This window comes from Pteropus medius, unplaced genomic scaffold (assembly GCF_902729225.1).
Source record: "Pteropus medius unplaced genomic scaffold, Ma_sr-lr_union100, whole genome shotgun sequence".
Classification (NCBI taxonomy): domain Eukaryota; kingdom Metazoa; phylum Chordata; class Mammalia; order Chiroptera; family Pteropodidae; genus Pteropus; species Pteropus medius.
Genome location: NW_024352784.1, coordinates 8109571 through 8129661, shown reverse-complemented (window position 1 = coordinate 8129661; position 20091 = coordinate 8109571). Strand labels below are relative to the sequence as shown.

The window sequence follows — 20091 nt, the reverse complement described above, 5'->3', positions numbered from 1 at the left end:
GTTCCAGGGGACCAGAATAATACTCTTATCCTGGCCTAAATTCAATATTGATTGATACATAGAAGAGTCAGATAATAATAACAGCAACGACGTGTAAGTCCTCACTTAATGTCATTGATAGATTTTGCTACCATAAATAAAATGACATATAATGAAACTAATTTTACCATAGACTAATTGAAAAAAACAAAAGTTAAGTTTTTGTTTCATCTCATCAATGTAATAATAAAACAATATTGAAAGAAACAACATTGCTCAGGGACCTGCTAGCACTTACTTAACACTTACTATTTGTCAACCTCCATTTGGAGCACTTTGCAACATAACTAATCCTCACAGCAGTTTTATAGGATGGGTATTATTTTATCCCCATTTTACAGATGAAGACACCAAGGCACTGAAAGTTTAATATGCCCCAAATCACACAAGTAGTCCATGGCAAATCAGGGTTTAATGCTGGGTGGCAGGACTTCCGAAGCCATGATCTTCACCACTACACTGCACCAATTACAGTGGAAAGCACGCAGTGTGGTTTTTAGATATGTTGCTTGCTAACACATCACCCTAGAATTAACCTTATCCATTCCATGGGAGAGAAGAGAGGTTAGTTTTCTGTAGGCCATCTGGGGGGCGCCAGGGTTAGGGGAATGGTAAGGCAGGTCCAGTTGCATCTTCCAAACCCACCGGCCCAATCATTGTCACTCCTTGAAGAGCATGTGTCAGTTTCCTATGTCTGGTGCAACAAATTGCCATGAAGTTGGTGACTTAAAACAGCAGAAATTTATTTCTCCCACAGTTCTAGAGATTAAAAGTACAAAATCTAAGTGTCAGCAGAAATAGTTTCTTCTGGAGGCACTCAGGGAGAATCTGTTCCATGCCTCTCCTGGCTTTCTTGGTGTTCCTTGGCTTGTATGTGCATCATTCCAATCTCTGCTTCCATCTTCACATAGTATTCTCCATTGTGTCTCAGTTTGTTCTATTCTGTCTCTCATTAGAATATTCTCATTGGATTTAGGGTCTACCCTATTCCCGTATGATCTCATCTAGATCTTACCTTAATTACATCTGCAAAGACTCCAATTCCAAATAAAGTCACATTCTGAGGGTCCCAGCAGGCATGAATTTTGAGGGGACACTATTAAACCATGACAGAAAAGATTAGGTAAGGGAGCAAGAAAAGCCAAGAGTGTTCCTCTAAAGGAAGTTTCCCCATAAGGAAACATGATGCAGAAGATTCCTCCGGTATTAGTAGATACAGGCTTGGCAGCTTTAACAGGGATCAAAACGACAGTGATGACAGCATAGCAGATGCTCGTTTCTCTTGCACATAAAATCTCAGCTGGGTATAGAGAAGTTTTGCATCATAGGTTCTGCAGGGACCTGAGCTTCATCTGTATTGTTGCTCTATGCCCTCAACCCTAAAGACAGAGATGCTTCACTAGAGAGGATCATGCTTTAGTCAGCAGGTGGTGAAGAGGAGATGGAGGGCATCCAGCTTTCTTCTAAGGGCACAACCAAGAAGTTTCATGTAACACCTCTGCTCACACCCATTGGTTAGAACTCACCGGTCACGCCTTGCTGCAAGGGATTCTGGGAAGCCTTGCCTGTCCTTGAGAGGTCATGTGACCAACTAAAACTCAGGGGATTCTACTTCTAAAAAAAAAAAGACTGGGAGATTGATCATTGAGGGACAACTACTATAAAGTATGGGAAGTGCCTGGCACATGGTAGGTAAATAAATTATGATTTTCATCTCCTACCGTGACATTGCTAACTTCTTCCCACTGGCCTCATGCCAATAAACCTCTACATTTTCCATTGACCCTGTCACCTGTCATTGCAGTTACCCAAGCACAGATGGATCACAACTCTATAATCCTGAGACAGGCCACTCTTTTTCACATTCTGTAACTTGGCTCAAAAAGTCTACTGCTCTCCAGACCTGCTTCCCTTTCCATTTCATTCCTGGACCCCAGGTTACACAGCCCTGCAGTAGGGAGGCTCTCTAAGTCCCCTGCAGCTCTGACTGTCAGGAGTCTGCGAGTGTCCCAGACTTTGGACCCCCAGGCACTACATGCCCTGCTTAGCTGACTGGTTGCCTCATTGCATGCTGGAGGAGTTTGTGGAAAGAATTTTCTGGCATTAGAGGGTGAAAGTCAAAACAGTAATTACAAAAACATCTGTTCCTGAGTGGAAAGCGTATCCTCTGCACACCAGGACACATGCCTGCACATTTCAGCAAGTTGGAAGTTAAAATGAAAGAGAATGTTCTGGGATTGAGGACTAATGGACCTAACCATGATGCAGGCTCTGCTTCCTGGCAGGATGCTGCGCTGCAGAACAGGGAGGAACAAGTGAGAGCGAGGGACTGAATGAGCCCTCATTCAGGAGGGAGTGCATGGATAGGGAGCGAATGAAGGAAAGAATGAGTGAAGGTGAATGAAGGAGTGAGTTAATTAAATGAAATAAATAAGTAAGTAAAGGAATCAGTGAAGGAGTGAGTAAATAAAGAAGTTAATGAGTGAATGAATGAGTGAATGAATAAGTGTGCGATTTCGAGTAAATGAATAAATGAAAATTTGAGGAAATAAATACAAATGAATAAGTGAATGATTATAAATGAGTAAAGAGATGAATAATAGAATAAGTGATAGAGTCAATGCATGAGCAAGCCAGCAGTTAAATTACATACTTATTTGAATAACTATTTAGCTCTGAGTCTAGCTGGAGGCCCAAAGTCAGGGTCATCCATGCTAATTCTTAGAATCCATATTCTGGGAGTGCAGAGCAGCTCTAAAGTCACTTCCCTAAGCTGTCAGTCAAGGGCAACCAGAGCTCAAGCCCAGGCCCCATCCCCCTGGAGCCTGTGCATTGAACACCACCTACCTTCTCTTCTGGACAAGTTAGTGCCATCTTACCTGTTTGTGCCATCATAGCTGTTTACACTTTTCACATAACTGAAGCTCACCTCTTGCAGAGAAGAACGTAAAAAATTTAAACATTTTTGAAGTTAAATTAGTCCTCTGGCAGGCAAAATGTGGGAAGGATGGGTTGGCTGAGAGGTATGAGGAGGTGGCAGATGGAAAGGAGAATGGGCATCAGGGAACTAAGTCAAGAGGCAAGTTTAGAAACCCTGACGTGCCTCTCAGGTATGTATCTGTAAGCTTATATCCCAGATATCAAGGAGAAAATTAAGACCAAGATAGTCTTAGCCTAGGAGGGAGGAGGAAGAGAAGGGGAGGGAGGGAAGCAAGCTAGCAAACTCTACTTGGAACAAGCATCGACTATTATTTAAACATCACATATTATTAAAGGAAAAAACGTCGGGTGTCTGGAGCACTCAGGAGTCTATCCGGATAGGTTTCTGTTGCTCTAGAGGTTAATATGAAGAAATAGCATTCTTAAGCACCCGTATTAATCTCTTGTTCTGTGACAGCTGCATTTTACATCTGAATGGCTAATCATTTATTTTAGAAAAAAAAAAGGCATTTTTGAGCCCGTAAAGCACATACTTAAGGCCAGAAGCCTTGCCCCCCAAAACAGGTTTTGAGTCAGAAGCTCCAAGTGGGTTTCGAGCAGGTTTCCCAGAGAACCTCCACTGCATGCCCCCTCCATTTACCCAGATTCTCCTGCTCAATCCTCTTTTCTAGTCCCCCTCTGGTTTGCTTCTCTAGACCTTTCTCTAGGCTGTTGTGGTCTCTCAGAAGAGACAAGTTACTGTCTTGGATAACTGTTCAGCCACAGTAGCAAATAATGCATGGAAGGGCTTAAGTGCAGGGAAAAGGCAGTGAGAACTAGGAGACCAGAGGAGGAAGAGGACCAAGCTGGACCAGCTTCAGAAAAGAAGAGGGATGGTAACTGGGTCAGGGAGGAGGATGAAGAGTGATCTTAATAAGAAGAATAGCTACACTTACATGTACCAACCACCTGTCTGGCCTTGTTCCAAGAACTTTAAATATATTATTCAATCTTCACAACAACTTGAGGAGATAGGCACAATTTTTATCCCTTTTTGAATAAATGAAGAAACTAAGGCACAGATGTGAAGTCATTTACTGAGTGTAATACAGCTCTGAGTAGGGCAGACAGGCTCAGACTGGGTATTCTGGCTCCAGATTCCATGATTTCTGGCTCCAGAGTCCATGAGTGTAACTCTCTGCTATACATCCCCTCTAGCAAACCTTTATAGGTATGTATCCAACAGGTATTTATTGAGCTCTTACTGTGTGCCATGCACTGCTCTAGATGCTGGGGATACATCTGTGAATAAAGCAGACACAGATTGACCATTATGTACCTAGCCCCTCAAAGACATCTCCTGAAGACATCCTGGTTGAATGAGACAAAGCAGGCCCTGCCCCATTCTAGTTGGGGAGATAGATATTAATCAAATTGTCATTCCAGTTAGTATGTAATTACAAGTGCCCTGGAGAATGTGTAGTAGGAGAAGCTGCCATGGGCTGAGGACATGAGAAAGGTCTTTCCAGGAAGCAAGTCCAAGTCTAAGCTGAGACCTAAAGCAGGAAGGGGCAACTTGAGGAAAAGAAAACAGCCTTTGCTCCCTGAGCATAACAGCCTAAAAGATAATTGCTTTGCATGGAGCTCAGGAACAAGGGGCACGGACAAGAAGATACAGTCTGTGAGGTGGGCCAGGCTCAAAGCAGAAATTTGATGTTCAGTGAAGGGCCATATTAAGTTCTTGAGGAGCCTGAAGAAGAGTGATGTTCTTTCAGTGTTTGGCACAGTTCTCAAAGTTTTTCACACTCACCCTTTTCTGTCTGAAAGCAATCTGGTGAGGCAGGTAAGTTTGCAGTTTTTGTCCCAACCTAACTGATCAGAGACTGAAGTTCCTCCATAATGATCACTAAGAATTGAAAGTGTGAGAGTAGTGAGGGTCCAGGTCTTCCTGCTCCAGACCTAGTTGGAGAGTCTTCTCAGGCCTGCACACATTGTAAGCAATGGCACGATGTGACAATATGACAGGGTAACCTCACAGTTTTTGGAAAGGAAGTCTCATGTGAAAGGGCCCATCGCTGTGCCTGGCACATAGTAGATGCTCAGTAAATGCCCATTCCCCTTCTTCAACTAGAGGAAGCATCACTTTGGTTTTGCACACTGCCTGGCCACCTTCTCCACCTTCCATGTCAGTGGATATTCTGGAGATGTTTTGCTGGTTTGGGTTCAATGCATGAGAGAGGAGGCAAGTTGTCCATGTTCCTTGCTCAAGTCAAGATTCCTGCTTCTTGGCTTCAGAGTGCTCTGTGGAGAGATCTTCCAAGGGTAAGAGACTTGCCTCTGCCTGGACTCTGCAGAGCGTAACTGGAGGAGACAGCTTTCCAGATTTTTTCCTGCCCCACTACTGGCTCCCTACTATAATATTCTACAGTGCTTTCTTCAGAAAGATTCCTCATTAGAAAGAGCTGCTTTGGAAATTTATTCACTCAAAAAGAATCACTAGCATTCACTAACAAAACCCCTTGCATACATTTTTCTCATGTAATCCCTCATTTAATCTTATGAGGTACTTAATTATCAACACTTTCTAATAAAGAGAACTAAAATGGTTATTCATAGCACACATAAAACAGAACCCAAACAGAGGTCCTCTCTGACCCCAGTCCAGTCTTCTTTTACCTGCATCCTTTGATACTGCCTGTTCAGAGGCATTACAAGAAAATTTTCTCTGCCTTTGAGGTTTTTTGCTCATTAGAAGGGTGATTTCAGATGTGTTCCTCCTGGTCACTGGAAGAATGAGCATAGATCCTTTTGGAGGGCTGTATCCCAGAATTCATACTTCCTAGGAAGCCCAGAGCTCAGAGTTGCAGTTCCTTCTTTGTGGCATATCCACCAGACATCAGTAGATGGATGCCAGCCAGCATTAAAATTGTGACACTGGAAGGGGCCAGAGGAATGTGGCTGGCTCCCAGCCTCTTATTTTCCCATTCTATTGGAAGGTCGTGTTCATTTGAGCTTTTAAACCAAAAATAAATTATTGTAATCCATTTGCTAATTATACCATGCTGAAGTTCTAGACACTGTAAATTGCAGCCATGATATATCTAGATGAAGTTTCTGGGAGTTTATTTTTAGCCATTCAGAGAGCACTCAATTTCCTAGAGGCTTCATTTGCAAGTCTAGGAGGGGACAGGGAAAACGCATCTGCACAGCCATTGCCAGGTGACTGGGATGGAGTCATTTAACCTCTCCAGCCTTCCTCTATAAACGCAGGTGGTTGTAGTGGCTGATCTTGAAGTTCTGTCTGCCTTCAAAGCTCTAACTCTCATTTCCTGACCATGAGAACCACAATGTGTCCAAACACGGCATTTTTCTGCTGAGTCACCTGGAGAGTGTCAGGAGCCACCACTCCAGCATTTGTGTGAACCATGGAACGTAGGCCTTTAGTGGATTCATGGTTCTTCTTTTCTGATTCTTACTTTTTGGGAGGTAGAGAGAGGTAGAATAATTTTATAGTTATTTAGAATCTGTGATATGCATAACACACTGCTAGGTGCTTGTTTTTGAGTGATTTTTGTACAGCCTTCCCCATTCAAAGGCAGTACCATCCAATTTCAGTAGATCAGTAGTCACTCATGGACATCTGCTTGCCAGGCACTGAGGTTGGTTCTGAAAACATGAAGGTGAAGTGGGTACAACTTTTAGTCCCAAGGAGGCCAGAAGGGAGGCAAAGCATGAAATGAATATGTTCAAGTGCTTTTTGAAATGTAGTATTATCTATGGATGATAAAAATGCTGAGTGCCGTCAGAGATATCATAGACACATAGTGATTGGGGACTAGGTTCATTTATGCCTGTTGGGGGAGGAAAATCAGGTAAGACTTCAAAGATTTGAGCCAGCTTGATATATAACGGGATTTAGAAATGTAGGAATTGGGTAAGGGAAATCTGACAGACCTGCTTTTGTAAACTTGGAAACCTTCCTAGCCAGATCATAGGGATTCCTGTCCCTGGCCAGTCAGCATTTGCAAATGCCTAGCGGAATACATTCCTTCCCCCACGTACCATGACCTCCTACAAATTTTCCTCAATTTTGACAAAAGTATAATATATTCTTCCAAAGGGAGAGCATAAAAAAAAAAATCTTTGGACCAATTCCTTTGCGTGGACACTTTTAGTATCTAGACTTTGGATAAACAGTCTTTTACTGTATTTATGTAATTCTTGGGTGGATAGATGGATGCATGGTCAGAAGGATGAATGGATCATTTTATAGAGCTACAAGGAATGGGGTCTTGTAGAGCTACAAAGAGTTGGGAGCAAATAAACTGCCTGGAGTTGCAGGTAGCTTTATGGGAAGAGAGACAGTGGAGCCAGGCCTTGAACAATGAATAGTATTTTCTCGGATCACAGTGTGGGTAAAGACCTTTCATTCAGAGGGAAATAGAATGAAAGGATGAAATCCATGACACTGCGGGAAAATAGCGAGTCACAGAGGTCAGGGGATAGGAGGGTAAGACGAGTAAATGAAGTGGCTGAGAGTTCAGGCTTTGAATTAGACAGATTGTGCTTTGAATCCCAGCTCTGGCACATAGTGGCTGAGTGATGTTGGGCAAATCACATTTCTTTTCTTAGCTTCTCCTTTCTCATCTGAAAAAAAAATGGGAATATTAATAACACCTACTGCAAGTGGTTGTTGTGAAAGTTAAGTGAAATAAATTAATGTTTAGCACAGTGATTGGCGTGCACTTAATATACACTTAATAAATGGTAGTTCATGATTCTTATTTTATTAGAACAATTCTAATTAATTATGAAAATGCCAGTTTAAATCACAATTTAAAGAGGGAGAGAAGAAGGGGCTCTTAATCTTTCATGGCAAAAATGAGGCAGAGAAAAAGGAACCAGCAAAAGAAACAGAGAAAGTCCCTGGAGGAAAAGAAGGCAAATCAGGAGAGACTGGTGTGGGAGATGCTGAGGCAGAAGAGTTTCGAGAGGAGGCAGTGATCCTGCTGGCAAATGACCCAGAGAGGCCACAACAGATTAAGAAGTCTCTGGAATTTGCAGTGACAGTATCGTTATGATTTTTAAAAGAACATTCTGGGAGCCACCCTGCAATGATTTGTGGAGGGCTTGGGAGTGGAGGAAGTGGTGGTTTAGTTGACTCAGAAATTTTTTCTGAGGAGCAAAAGAACTCGGGGTGCTACGAGGACAAGATCATGGGAAGAGCTTTGTTAGATGAAGACTATTTGAACTCAATTATCGCAGTGTTTCTCTACCTTTCTAAACCCATGCCTCCATTTGATAAACATAAATATACTCCTCCTTTAAGATTCGGATATTCTGGCACCCATGACCCAACACTTATCTTCAGCCCAGTATTGGGACTCATGCCTGCCAAGGAGCTCGTCTGGATTTACTCCTCGTAGCTGTATTTTTTTTTTTTTAAGTAGGAATTTAATAATCTCCTGGAAGAAAGCAGGTAAAAAACAAAGTAGGGTGATTAAGGGTGATAATGAGGATAGATCTGAAAGACAGTAGGTAGGCTGAACTGAGCAGGTGTGAGGAGTGAGGGGGAAAACCCTGGGGTTCTGGCTTGGAGGACTGAGTGAATAACCACACAACTGGTGCACATTCCTTCCCCATGTGGGTTGTCACCTCTACCCCCCCGGGTACGACCTCACGGATTTGTTGAGAGAACCAAACGGCACATGTGGTCATCATTTGGAAACTTTCAAGTGCTTTATAAATCTAAAGTATCATTATTAACATTGCTATAAGCAAGAAATGGTGCATTTCACTCTCTTTCTCGTGCACTTATCTGTTTCTATCTGCATAGCCTCTATGTCAGTAAGTGTCATTCTAAATGGCATGAGGGTATGTGTTGTTCACCTCTTACAGATAAGGAAGTGGAGGTACAGGGAAGTTTGAAAAAGAAAAGAAAACAGTCCAAAGCTACTAGAGAATGCAAGTTCTTTCCAAGCACAATGGAACATTCATGACAATTGACTACATCCTAGACTATAAGATATGTCTTAATACATTTCAAGAGATTAGTCTCCTACAGACCACATTCTCACACCACAGTACATTTAAGGTAAAAATCAATGAGAGAAAGATGAGTTGTTTAAAAGAAAAAAATGTATATATATATATATATATATATATAGAGAGAGAGAGAGAGAGAGAGAGAGAGAGACAGAGAGATTTACAAAAACACTTCTAAATAACTTATAGGTCAAAAAATGATCATGAAAATTATAAAACACTGATAACTAAATGATAAAAATAGTAAATATTAAAGTTGTGGAATATAGCCAAGACAGCACTTAAGGGAACTCTGTGACCCTAAATGCTGTGTTAGAAAAGAAGAAGGACTGAAAATTAATGAATGGGCTAAGTATCCAAATGCAGAACAATAATAAACATAAATAAATGAGTTCACCCAGGGTTGTACAGTAATAAGTGGTAGAGCCAGGATTTGAACACAGATATGATGGCTCCGAAGTCCTCACTCCACTACACCATGAACCTTTCTCTGCGTTATTTTCCATAATACATCCAGCGACTGGAAATTCTGTTTCTTTGGAAGAGTCAAAGAGACGAGCCTATAAGGATAACTCCCTGCATCAAAAGTTGATGAGAAATCTCATTTATTCATCTCTCCTTTTTTATTCATTCATGAAATAGTTATTGGGCATTTGCTATGTGCCAGCCACTGTGATTGCTGCCCTAGTTGCCTTTTCTGTGAGGGTTCAAAATCCAGTCTTTGGCCTCGGGCCAAAGCTGCTGCTGCTGCTACTGCCCACCCCCACTTTACCCCCTCAAGCTGCCTTAATCTTCTCTGTTGCTTGTCAGAACAGCATCATCAAAAATGACTGATTTCTCTCTTGTCTCTTTCAACAGGTAGACTGAAATTACCATGTGTCCAAATTAAAATTGCATACTTCAAGGATTATTTGAAGGACTATTCTTAGACCCTTTTAAGAAGATTTAAAGAAAAGTGAGTTGATTTTTTTTTACACTTCAGAAAGTATTCATGATTTAAGTTAATGTTATGGGCGCTTTTTTCTCTGCCTCTTAAATATGAGTTAATAGGGAGACTTTATCTCCATTTATTTTATAATACATTTTTTTTTTTTTTTTACTAAGAACAATGAGCAAGGAGTACAAGATTACTGCTTGCCTTCCCTACAAGATTTTAATACATTTCAAAGCTTGTAGAATCTTAGAATCTTGCAGGGTTTTTCAAGGTTTTAGAGGTGTGGACCATTAGATAATAGATAGATGATAGATTAGATAGATAGATAGATAGATAGATAGATAGATAGATAGATGGATGGATGGATAGATGGATAGATGGATGGATGATTGAGAGAGAAAGAGAGAGAGAGAGAGATAGATATATAGATATTTGGCCTGCGCTTGGAAACACCCAGGGACAGATGAGAAACTTGATATGTCCCCACATAATCTGGATTTGAAATCCACTCCTCCTCACATCTTGCCAAGCCCGCTTCTTCTTTACTAAATAGTCCTAAAAATGATTGAAGATAAAGATCATGTCCCTCCATGAGATCTTTTCCTATTCTTGGTTCCTCCAATAACTTTTCACAATTTGGTTTCAAGAGCAGTTCCTGCGCTGGTCAACTTCTTTCTATTATTGTAAATGTTTCCTTAAAAAGAGGCACATCCTGGAATACAGACCGAGCCCTAGCAGTGTCCTCTGTCCCAAGAGATCCAGGAGAATTAGAAGAAGAGAAATCCAAGGACCATCCCTGAGTTCCACTCCTACTTTTGCTCTTGCTATGCTCTCGGGAAAATCCCTTTATTTCTCTGATCTCAGAGAAAACAAGGATGGTAGGACAAGATGGTCTGTAAGATGCTGTACACCTCCATATAGACAGTTTGCTGACTCAGAGTAAAGAAGTTGCTGCTTCTCAGTGTCCCATGTGCTAGAAGGAGCCTGGACTTGGGGATCCATGGGACCTGGGTCTAGTCCTAGTCCTGTCACTTGCTGAGTATGTGGCCATAGGGATGTCACTTCTTCTCTCTGAGCAACTGTTTCCTCATTTGTGAAATAAGGATATTAGTACACATGGCAAAGGATTTGTGTGAGATGTGCTGGAATAATGTACACAAAGCACTTGGTGCCTGGCACTTCAGAAGTGTTCAATGAGTGCTAGTTTCTAGTACTGATAGAGTGCCTTGCCTTTAGCTATAGGAGAAGGCCAGAGGTGGTAAAGACTCTAATAAGAAGAGAAAAGATGTGGGTATGGTTATTAGGGAAAGGGGAGAAGTGTCTACTTCCTGTAAACTCTCATGCAAACACAAGCCCAACTCTGGAAAGGTCATGAAATGAAAACTCTGCTCAGAATCAGACAAGGAAGGATTGATTGCTATGGAAAATACAGTGAAAAGGAAAACATTTAGGGTAGGTCTGAGGACCTGCACAAATTCTGCCAACCTCTCTGGCTACTGCCACAGCCCCAGTCCTGGGTAGCAAGGATTGGTGTCCCCAAAAAGAGGTCCTAAGATCCCCATTAGACCTTGGGAACCTTGAGATTTATTAAATATTTACATAGTTCAGAAGGCTGGTTGTGAGGATCAGATGAGAGATTGAGTGTGAAAGGGATCTATAAACTGTAAAGTTCCTTGCACATAAATGTATATTTGTATGATCCATGTATATGGGCTATTTTAATACTTTGGAAATCAAGAGAAAGGGTAAAACTGAGATGAGTTGAGTATGTAATGAACCAGTAGAGTCCAGCCCGCTTTCTGAGTAAAGCAGCATGTGTATGTGCATGCATGTGCACGTCTGTGTATGCACACATATGCCTATTTGTGTCTACTCACGTATGTGGGTTTGTGTGTGCACATGTGTGTGCACATCTATGAGAGAGGGGTGGGGAGAGGGAGAGAAGGAGAGAGAGAATCTTTGGGCCCTTTGGATCTGGTCACCACTCTCTACACAGTGACCAGCTTCCCGGATGGAGTATAACATAGGAATGAAAACACAGGCTGTGAGGTCAGTCGTCCTCCGTCTACAACTGACCAGCTTTATAATGTCGGCCAGATTTTTAACAAGAGTTCTATAGTCCCTGTCTTCATGGAACTTAAAGTCTGAGGACAGGGCCACTCTGAGGAGTTGGGAGTGTGCTGCATGGAATATACCGTCACACAAAGAAAGAACCTGGGATGGGTGAGTGCCCTTCTCCTAAGGGTAATGGAGTTTGTCAGGCTTTAGGGACAGTCATCTTGACCTATTGGATGAAAGGAACCTCCCAAGGTATCTTAGATTCCACAGAACCATTCCCCTGAGGGCCCATGCACTTCAGGGGATGGACAGCAGGCACAGGTGAATGCACCCTCTAGCCCTGCTGAAAGGGCTAATTCCAGAGGAGTTCCTACACTTCGCTCATCCTTTCAAGTCCCGCTTTCAGTCAGGGATATAGCTGGCAAATCTTAAATTCAGAAGAACTGGGAACTGTGTTGTCATTTAAGATGTAGAACAAGGATTTTTTTTTTCTAATTTGGAAATTAAATATAGCTAATATAGTGGCCTTTGTTCTCCAGACAGCTTCTGATTATACATATATTCAGGGGTGCTGCTCCAGGCTAATGCTTCCCCGGATGCCACTGGCCAGAGGTACCACTTTCATGGGTATCCAGATCCTAGGAAGACTGCATAATCATGTATTGCAGTGTTTTTCAAACTGTGTGTTGTGACCCATTAATGGGTCATGAAATTAATTTGGTGATTTAAGATCATAATATTAAAATGAAACAGAGTAACCCAGTAACTCACAGAGTGAGTGAAGATATTTACACTTTATATATACATATATATGTACATATATATATGCATATATTCAACAAAGTTCTCATGTCATATATATACACATATGTGTGTATATGTAAAAAAAGAGGAAACTCCTGAAAATCAGTAAAGAAAAGACCAAGAACCTAATAGAAAAATGAGCAAAAGGCTCAGATACTTCACAAACAAGAATATCCGAATAGCCAACAAACATATCAAAACATTAGTTATCAGAGAATTGCAAATTAAACACACAATGAAATGCCACTATACACCCATGAGAATGGCTAAAATGAAAAAGATAGGCAGTACCTAGTGTTGGCAAAAATCCGAAGCAACTAGAACTCTCACACCGCGGGCTGAAGTATAGTTTGTTATCATCCCTTTGGAAAACTGTCAGGCAGAATCAACTGAAGCTCAGCATATGAATGCCGGAAATTCCATTGCTAGATACACACCCATGAGACAGATTCAGAGTGTCCACCAAAACACATGGCCATCAGCAGTGGAATGGATAAATTGTGATGTCTCCACACAATGGAATATTGCACAACTCAATATCAACAATCCTCACAAACATAATGCTGAAAGAAAAAACCAGGTACAAAGAAACTTTATGATTACATCGATGTGTAAAGTACAAAAACAGACAAAACTAATCTATGTTGTTAGAAGTCAGGATAGCGGTAACCCTTGGGGAGGAGTTAGCACAAGGGAAAGAAGAGGAGGGGCCTTTCAAGGTACCGGTATCGCTCTGTCTTTTGATTAGAGGGCTGGGTACATGGATGTTTTTGCATTGTGAGAATTTATCAAACTTTTCATTAATGACACTTATACTCCACTGTACTTATGTCATGCTTCAATAAAATGAATAAAAAATAGCAAATACAGCAAGTAGTAAGGGTAAACATTGTTAAGTGAGACTTAAGTTACACCTGTGCACTATATGTGAGTGCCTAAAAAATTGAGCCACTGATTTAATCTAAATCTCTCATGTTAAGATGAGGAATCTGAGACCCAGAGAAGTGGGGAATTAAGAGCAGAGCTACGAAGAAAGCACAGCTGGGAAGAAGACACTAGGTCTCCTGCTGATTCTTTGTCTCCCATTCCTGCCGCCAATGGGTGGAATGGTGCATTCGGTTGAGTAGGCTCCATCTGGTGCCTTAATCTCTAGGAGGCAGCCCTGTGCTTTGGGTCCAAGGGGAAAGATTGTTTTTCCACCCACAGACGGGTACAGTTGGAGGCCCAGACACCTCTGCAGGGGCCTGGCTCCAGCTCCTCAAATCTCCTCCCTCCTCCTTCCTACCTCTTCTGCCTGATCTGCTTCCCTCAGAGTTCTGGAAGCACCATTGCACTCAATCGTGTTTTCATCTGTATGAAACGATTGTCATGCTAAAGCCATTTTATTTTATGATTGCAGAAGTTGGAAAACAGTGAAGAAAATACATTGGGAGAATAAGATCTGACAAAGCATGCTTCGGTTCTAGCTTTTTGCTTTTTTTGTTACGAAATTATGATTCTAAGCAGCAGTGGGAGTCAGGAGGCTACTAGCCTCTGAGGGTACAAGAAGAGCAGGAGGCAGCCCTGTGCCTGCCAGGCAGAGCTTCACAGAGGAGGGAACTATTGTGTGGATTTTAAAAGGCTCAGGATAAACCTTGCACAGGGCCTGGAACTATCTTAAATAGATGGGTGATATAACATCAATGGCTTTCCAGCTCTCTTGACTATGCCCCAAAATACATGGGGCATCTTCACTCAGGAGACCACCCTGCCCACACAAGAAGACAGGTATGGTTTAAGATATAATAGCCCAGGCCACTCAGGAGAATCATGTAGCCCAACTTTGGGGATGGGAAACCAGGAGGGCCTCATCAAAGGTTTCATAGAAGCTAAGAGATTCAAGCTAAGGATTAAAGAAAGGAAAACTGCAGAGGCAAGATTGCGGAGGACTCAGCAGGTGGGACCATCATTCGAAAGAAGCCACAATGCATTCCGGAAGCTGCCCGTGGTTTTCTAGAGTTAAAGTTAAGGGGATGTGTAGGGAGTGTAGGAGGGGATCAGAGGAAGTGGTCAGAGGCAGGTGGTGACGGGTCTCCGCATCCTGACAAATTGTGTCTAGGGTGAAGAGAAAAATCTCACCTGAGATTCATATAGGCAAGAAATGCCTGTAGCCTTGGAGACAGAATAAGAGATGCAGGCAGACGCAGCTATGAATGTTGGTGCAGTCCCAGAATCTTGTTTTACACCGCTCACTTGTGCCATCTTCAAAGAAAACTTTTAGAGAACTACTCTCTCTAGGCCTGGCTGAAAGCAGGAGCTGTAGTGATGAGCAAAGCAGAGTTCCCGGCCTCGTAGTCCTGCCAGTAGATTGACGGGTCAAAACCGAACACAAATTTGACATAGTAGTTGTTTTTCTCGGGTAAAACTTTCTAAACCTTGTTCCAGCATATATCAGGCTACAAAATGTTTTTTAGTTTTTGTGTGTGTGTGTGTGTGTGTGTGTGTGTTTATAAAGTAGTGAGGTTTCCTTTTAAGTGATCTGAGAAGTACTGTACACTGAATCTCTCCTGGTAGATACCACTGCCACTAGCACTCTAAAGGCTCTGAGAAGTCCTGCGGTGAGCTTGCTAACCTAATGTTTTCCAAGCTTATTTTCTTGTCTATTCAATCTCTCTGTATTACAGAACTTATTTTGGAAAATTCCGTTCTAGAGAATGGCCTGAAGGCTGGTTGAGAGCTCTGAGGGAGCTCAAATGAGGACAGGAAGGTTTTCCAGAGGAGGGAGATTTTGTGCACATTATGTAAGGCTCAGTCTGAAGCTAGCACAGGCTCTGACCCCCAGCAAGTGCTCAGTAGGTAGTTAATAATGAAGGAATGGCTACTGTGCTTGCTGGTGAGAAGAGTCTGGAGTTCTCAGCAGAGGCCGGAGACAGAGAGCACACGTGTGGCAATGGTGCTGTGCAAGTATGCCTTTGGCAGGTAAATGTAGGGTCTCTTCTCCTACTTGCCCCACTCCCTCGACTGTTTTGGAAAATGCAACTGGAGGCAGCAACAGCAAAGTGGTTTAGGTCACACACTCTGAAACCAGACTGTGTGGGTTTGAATCGCAGCTCCATCACATCCTAGCTGGTTCCTTAGACAAGCTGTCTTAACTTTTCTGTGTCTCGGCACCTTCAACCGTAAAACGGCCCTAAAAATAGTGCACAGCTTAATAGCACCAAGATTAAGTATTAATATAGGCATGGTCCGTAGGGGTCTAGAGGTGGTAAGTACCATATAAACTAGCATTTGTTGGCATCTTCGAATGGTTACCTCCCAGGGCCTTGGTCCATGTTCCCTTTCCCTGTGTTTCCCAGTAGACTGCAATCCTCATATTCCTGGGCAAAGCAACCTGCACATTTGCTTTTCCCCACCGGTATTGGGGCAGCCAAGATGATGCTTCTTCATTTTTAATAGTCAGGGCTGTTTGAGGTAAGGCTTAGGTTCCATTCCCAGTTAGTTATTGAAGCTCCACCACTCTGGCTGGGTAAATATTTCTGAGGGAGCCCAGCACATCTATTATTAATTTACTGCAAGCAGCTGCTGTACTTTTCAGAATCGCTTTTGCCTACAGATGTTTTTGTAGGCCATATAGAGTTCTCACGACCTTAATGCTTTTCATGAGGCATGGTAGCAATCAGTCCCTCCTGCCTTTGTCTCCCTGGGGAAGAATGGACAGTTGTGTGAACACTGGGCATAGTGTGCATGTTGGATCCCGTGGGATTCTGATAATGGAGCTGGTGGAATTTTTTTCTTTTCACCTGCTACTTTCAGCTTCAAACCTGGCTCATAGGCCAGAAACCTGGGTGTCATCTTTGAGGGCACCCTCTCTGTCATGACCTCATGTCTAATCAGTCACCGAGTCCTAGTAATGCCATCTCCAAAACCCCATAAATCCAATCCCTTCTCTCTTGTACTGTCGCCGATCAGCTAGTCCAATAGCCGTCTTCTCTCATCTTCCAGGTCCCAACTTTCCTGATCACTAAACTAAATCAGAACCCCTGCTTTGTGTTCCATAGAGGCCCCTCCTTTTAAAATCACCTTTTAATTTTTAAATTACATGTTCTTGGTCTAACTTCTCTGCTGGACTGTATGCCCATGAGGGTAGGAACCAAGTTCATCTTGGTAATGGTGCTCAACAAATAAAACTCTCCTTTCAGTTAGACAGACAAAAGTATCCTTTTCTTTCCTCCTTCCTTCTTTCTTCCTTCTCTCCTTTCTTTCTTTTTCTTAATTACAGTTGAAAGGGGACTGGTGATTACATAGGTAATATGTGTTCTCTAGAGGAACTGCAAAAACACTGTGGGAGGAAAGGAAACAAAATAGGTAGGATCCTGAGCACCCAACTCCTCACCAACCCAGAGGCTACTCTGATCTCCCTTAGATATTAGACTTTTACTTTAGGAAAAATTTTCTTTAGGAAAAATAAAAAGCAGTTCTTCTACAATGAAAGGTTTGAGAAAGACTGATCTTATATTCTCATTTTCAGAGCAAAACTGTGTGAAGTATTTTGCATATGTTCACTCATAAACAAATAAGGTATTATCTTCATTTTATAGATTCAGAAATCGATGCCCAGAATAATTAGGAAACTTGTCTGTGGTCACACAGCCAGTGCGTCTAGAATTCTTCTCCAAGATAATCAGACTCTAAACTCTTGCCACTGCCACCTGCTGTCTCCCAAAGACATGTTCTCCAACAAACAGTGGCTTCCTGAGCCATCCTCTCAGACTGGACCAGCATCCAGTAGCCAGAGACAGAACATTGGGATTTAATTGGGTACCACTTGCTCAGAGGGACAGGGCTTTCATTCCTAGGGTTTCCTGGCTGTGAGATGCTAATTAGAGAGAAATGAAGTCCATTTAAGCCAGGGAAGAGCTGGCTGGATTGCTCCACCACGGGTCCTTTATGCCTAAAATAATGCTATCTAGGCCGGGAACTCTAAGACCCCAGTACCTTCAGCACAACCTGGGTTTCCCTTCCCATGTGTCAGGAATTTTTCCCAAGGAAATCCTGGACAAAGTAACCCAGGAAAAGAAAACTGCTCTAGGTTGTATAATATGACAGTGTTTATTCTACTTTGAGCTTTTGAGCTTTTGAGTGTCCCTTGCCTTTCCTTTGTCCCCAAGCCCAGATTATTTTGACTTTAACTTTGGGCTGAAGTCAGGCTTCTTTAAACAGTACCGAAACTAGAATGGAAGACAGGAAAGCTGAGTTCTTATCCCAGCTCCGTCAAGAACTTACCATGTCACTTTGGACATATCACATGACCTCTCTATGTCTCAGTCTCCTCACCTTTGAAATGAGAGTTGGGACAAGATGATCCTAGTCACCGTGACAAGGATAGTTAAATCACTGACTATGGATCTGTACTTTCTGAGTAAATCTCAGCTTTACCTCTACTGCTGTGTGACCTTGTGCAAATTATAGAAGCTCTCCATGGTCAGTTTTATCATCTGCAAAATGGGAGAATAGTAACATCTCTCTGATATATGTTGAGATTAACAAATAAAGCACTCAGAATAATACCCAATGCATAGTAAGTTAGTTATTGTGGTTATGTTTGTGGTTGTTTTCATCTCCTTGCATGAAACCACATGTGATGATTCTGTACTTCTATTTGTCTAGAGCATGTCCAAATCTTCCAGTGATTAGTATTTATACTTTCAGCTTTCATTGGCTGAGAACATATATAATGACAGAAAGCTGCTGTGGATTCATACTGTTTAAACTCACCATGTATTAATCATAAAATCCCCTATATATGTTGTGTAAGACATTGATTCAGTTATAGACAATGCTTGGTGAACTAACGTATAGGTCCCAGATTCTTCCAGTAACAATATGTTCCCCAGTTAGAAATCTCTGATCTAAAATAGTGCTGTTTCCTCCAGCATATTCATGGCCCATGGTAGGCACTAACTTAATGTTTGAATAAACAAATGACTGGATGGATGCATGGATGAATGGTTGGATGAATAGATGGATGCGTCTGTTTTACATTTGCCTCTTGATTTAGTTTGAACAGAATAATGAGTGCGTATATGTATTAATGTGTGTGTGTGTGTCTATGAACATTTGCAGAGAAAGCCCAAGCTCCTTCTGTCCCAGAGAAGAAGATGGTCATAGTTACATTGTTTGTGTATTCTTCCATCTTTTAGTTTATAAGGTCATTTTCACTGGAGACTTTTCAGCTCTCTGGAGTTGACAGAAGATAAGCACTCCCTCTGCCTCTCCCAGGCCTTCCCCCTCCAACAATGAGGGCTTTGTGTTGGAAAAATTGCTTGTGGATGCTTCATTCCCAAGGCTCCACAGCCTTGTCTGGCTTCTATCAAGAGTGCTGATGGGGGAAGGGACACAGACAATTGAATTCAGGGAGCAGCGCCTGTGGCCTGGTGCCAACGCAACAAGTCAGGCTGTGGTAGATAATTTAATATCTGTTCTGGGATATAGGCAGCCTGGTTACCTGAGTTGGTTATCCAGCCATCTGAAGCCAGTGCCCTGAAAGTCATCAAGCTCTGATATCCCAGACCCTTTTGCTCAGGGCCCAGGAGAGGATGCAAAGCTGGAGAGGATGGGTGAGAAATGGCAGAGAGACAGGTGGCCAGTCTCATGGAGTGAAGAACTTCACCCTATAAGGACAAAGGCTGCAGTGGCTACTGCATCTTAGGGCTTCAATTCACTAATGAGATTAAAATGCCAGTGGCTTGCCTGTACACACACTTAAGAACACATGGCTTGAGCTGCTTAATGAGTGTTAGGAACTTAAGAAAGGCCTGGGCAGTCCCCTGGCTGATGCCTTGTTGATTAGAATACTAAGTGTGTCACCCTTTAAAAGTCAGCAATTGCCAGAGAGCAAATCAGAGTTAAGATTTCCTGATAATCCTTACATTCCCACTGTTCCCACATGTTTACAAGTCAGTAAGCTGATCTGGATAAGGAATGGTTCTGAGGATAATTTTGATAAAGATAAGCATGATCATGATGACTATCATAATAATAAACAGTAGTTACCAAACCTGACTGCCCACCTGAAACTCCCCAGGGTTTCTTTGTGTTTTTGTTTTGTTTTGTTTTGAAAATGCAGACTCTTGGGCCCTAGCCCTAGTGACTCTGTTTCTCTAGAATTGAGAGCCAGGAATCTATATCTTAACAAGTACACTGGATTATTCTGATGTTTCTGGATGAGCCCAGGCTTTGAGAAAAACTTCTCTGTAGAATGAGAGCATGTTAGACCCACATTGGCATCTGACTGTCACTTCCTAAACTAAATG

At 42.2% G+C, this 20091-nt stretch overlaps 1 protein-coding gene across 6 annotated transcripts in view; it reads left to right on the top strand.

Annotated features, from left to right (window-relative positions):
• The window catches only part of TENM4 (teneurin transmembrane protein 4), a 685723-nt gene that overhangs the window by 266031 nt on the left and 399601 nt on the right, over positions 1-20091 (top strand). For 2 of the 6 annotated variants that reach the window (XM_039848157.1, XM_039848156.1), the window contains one exon: positions 9862-9958. The exons of the other annotated variants lie outside the window; for them this stretch is intronic. The gene's annotated coding sequence lies outside the window, so the exon portion shown is untranslated. The remainder of the gene's footprint in view (positions 1-9861; positions 9959-20091) is intronic. 6 annotated transcript variants of the gene reach the window in all.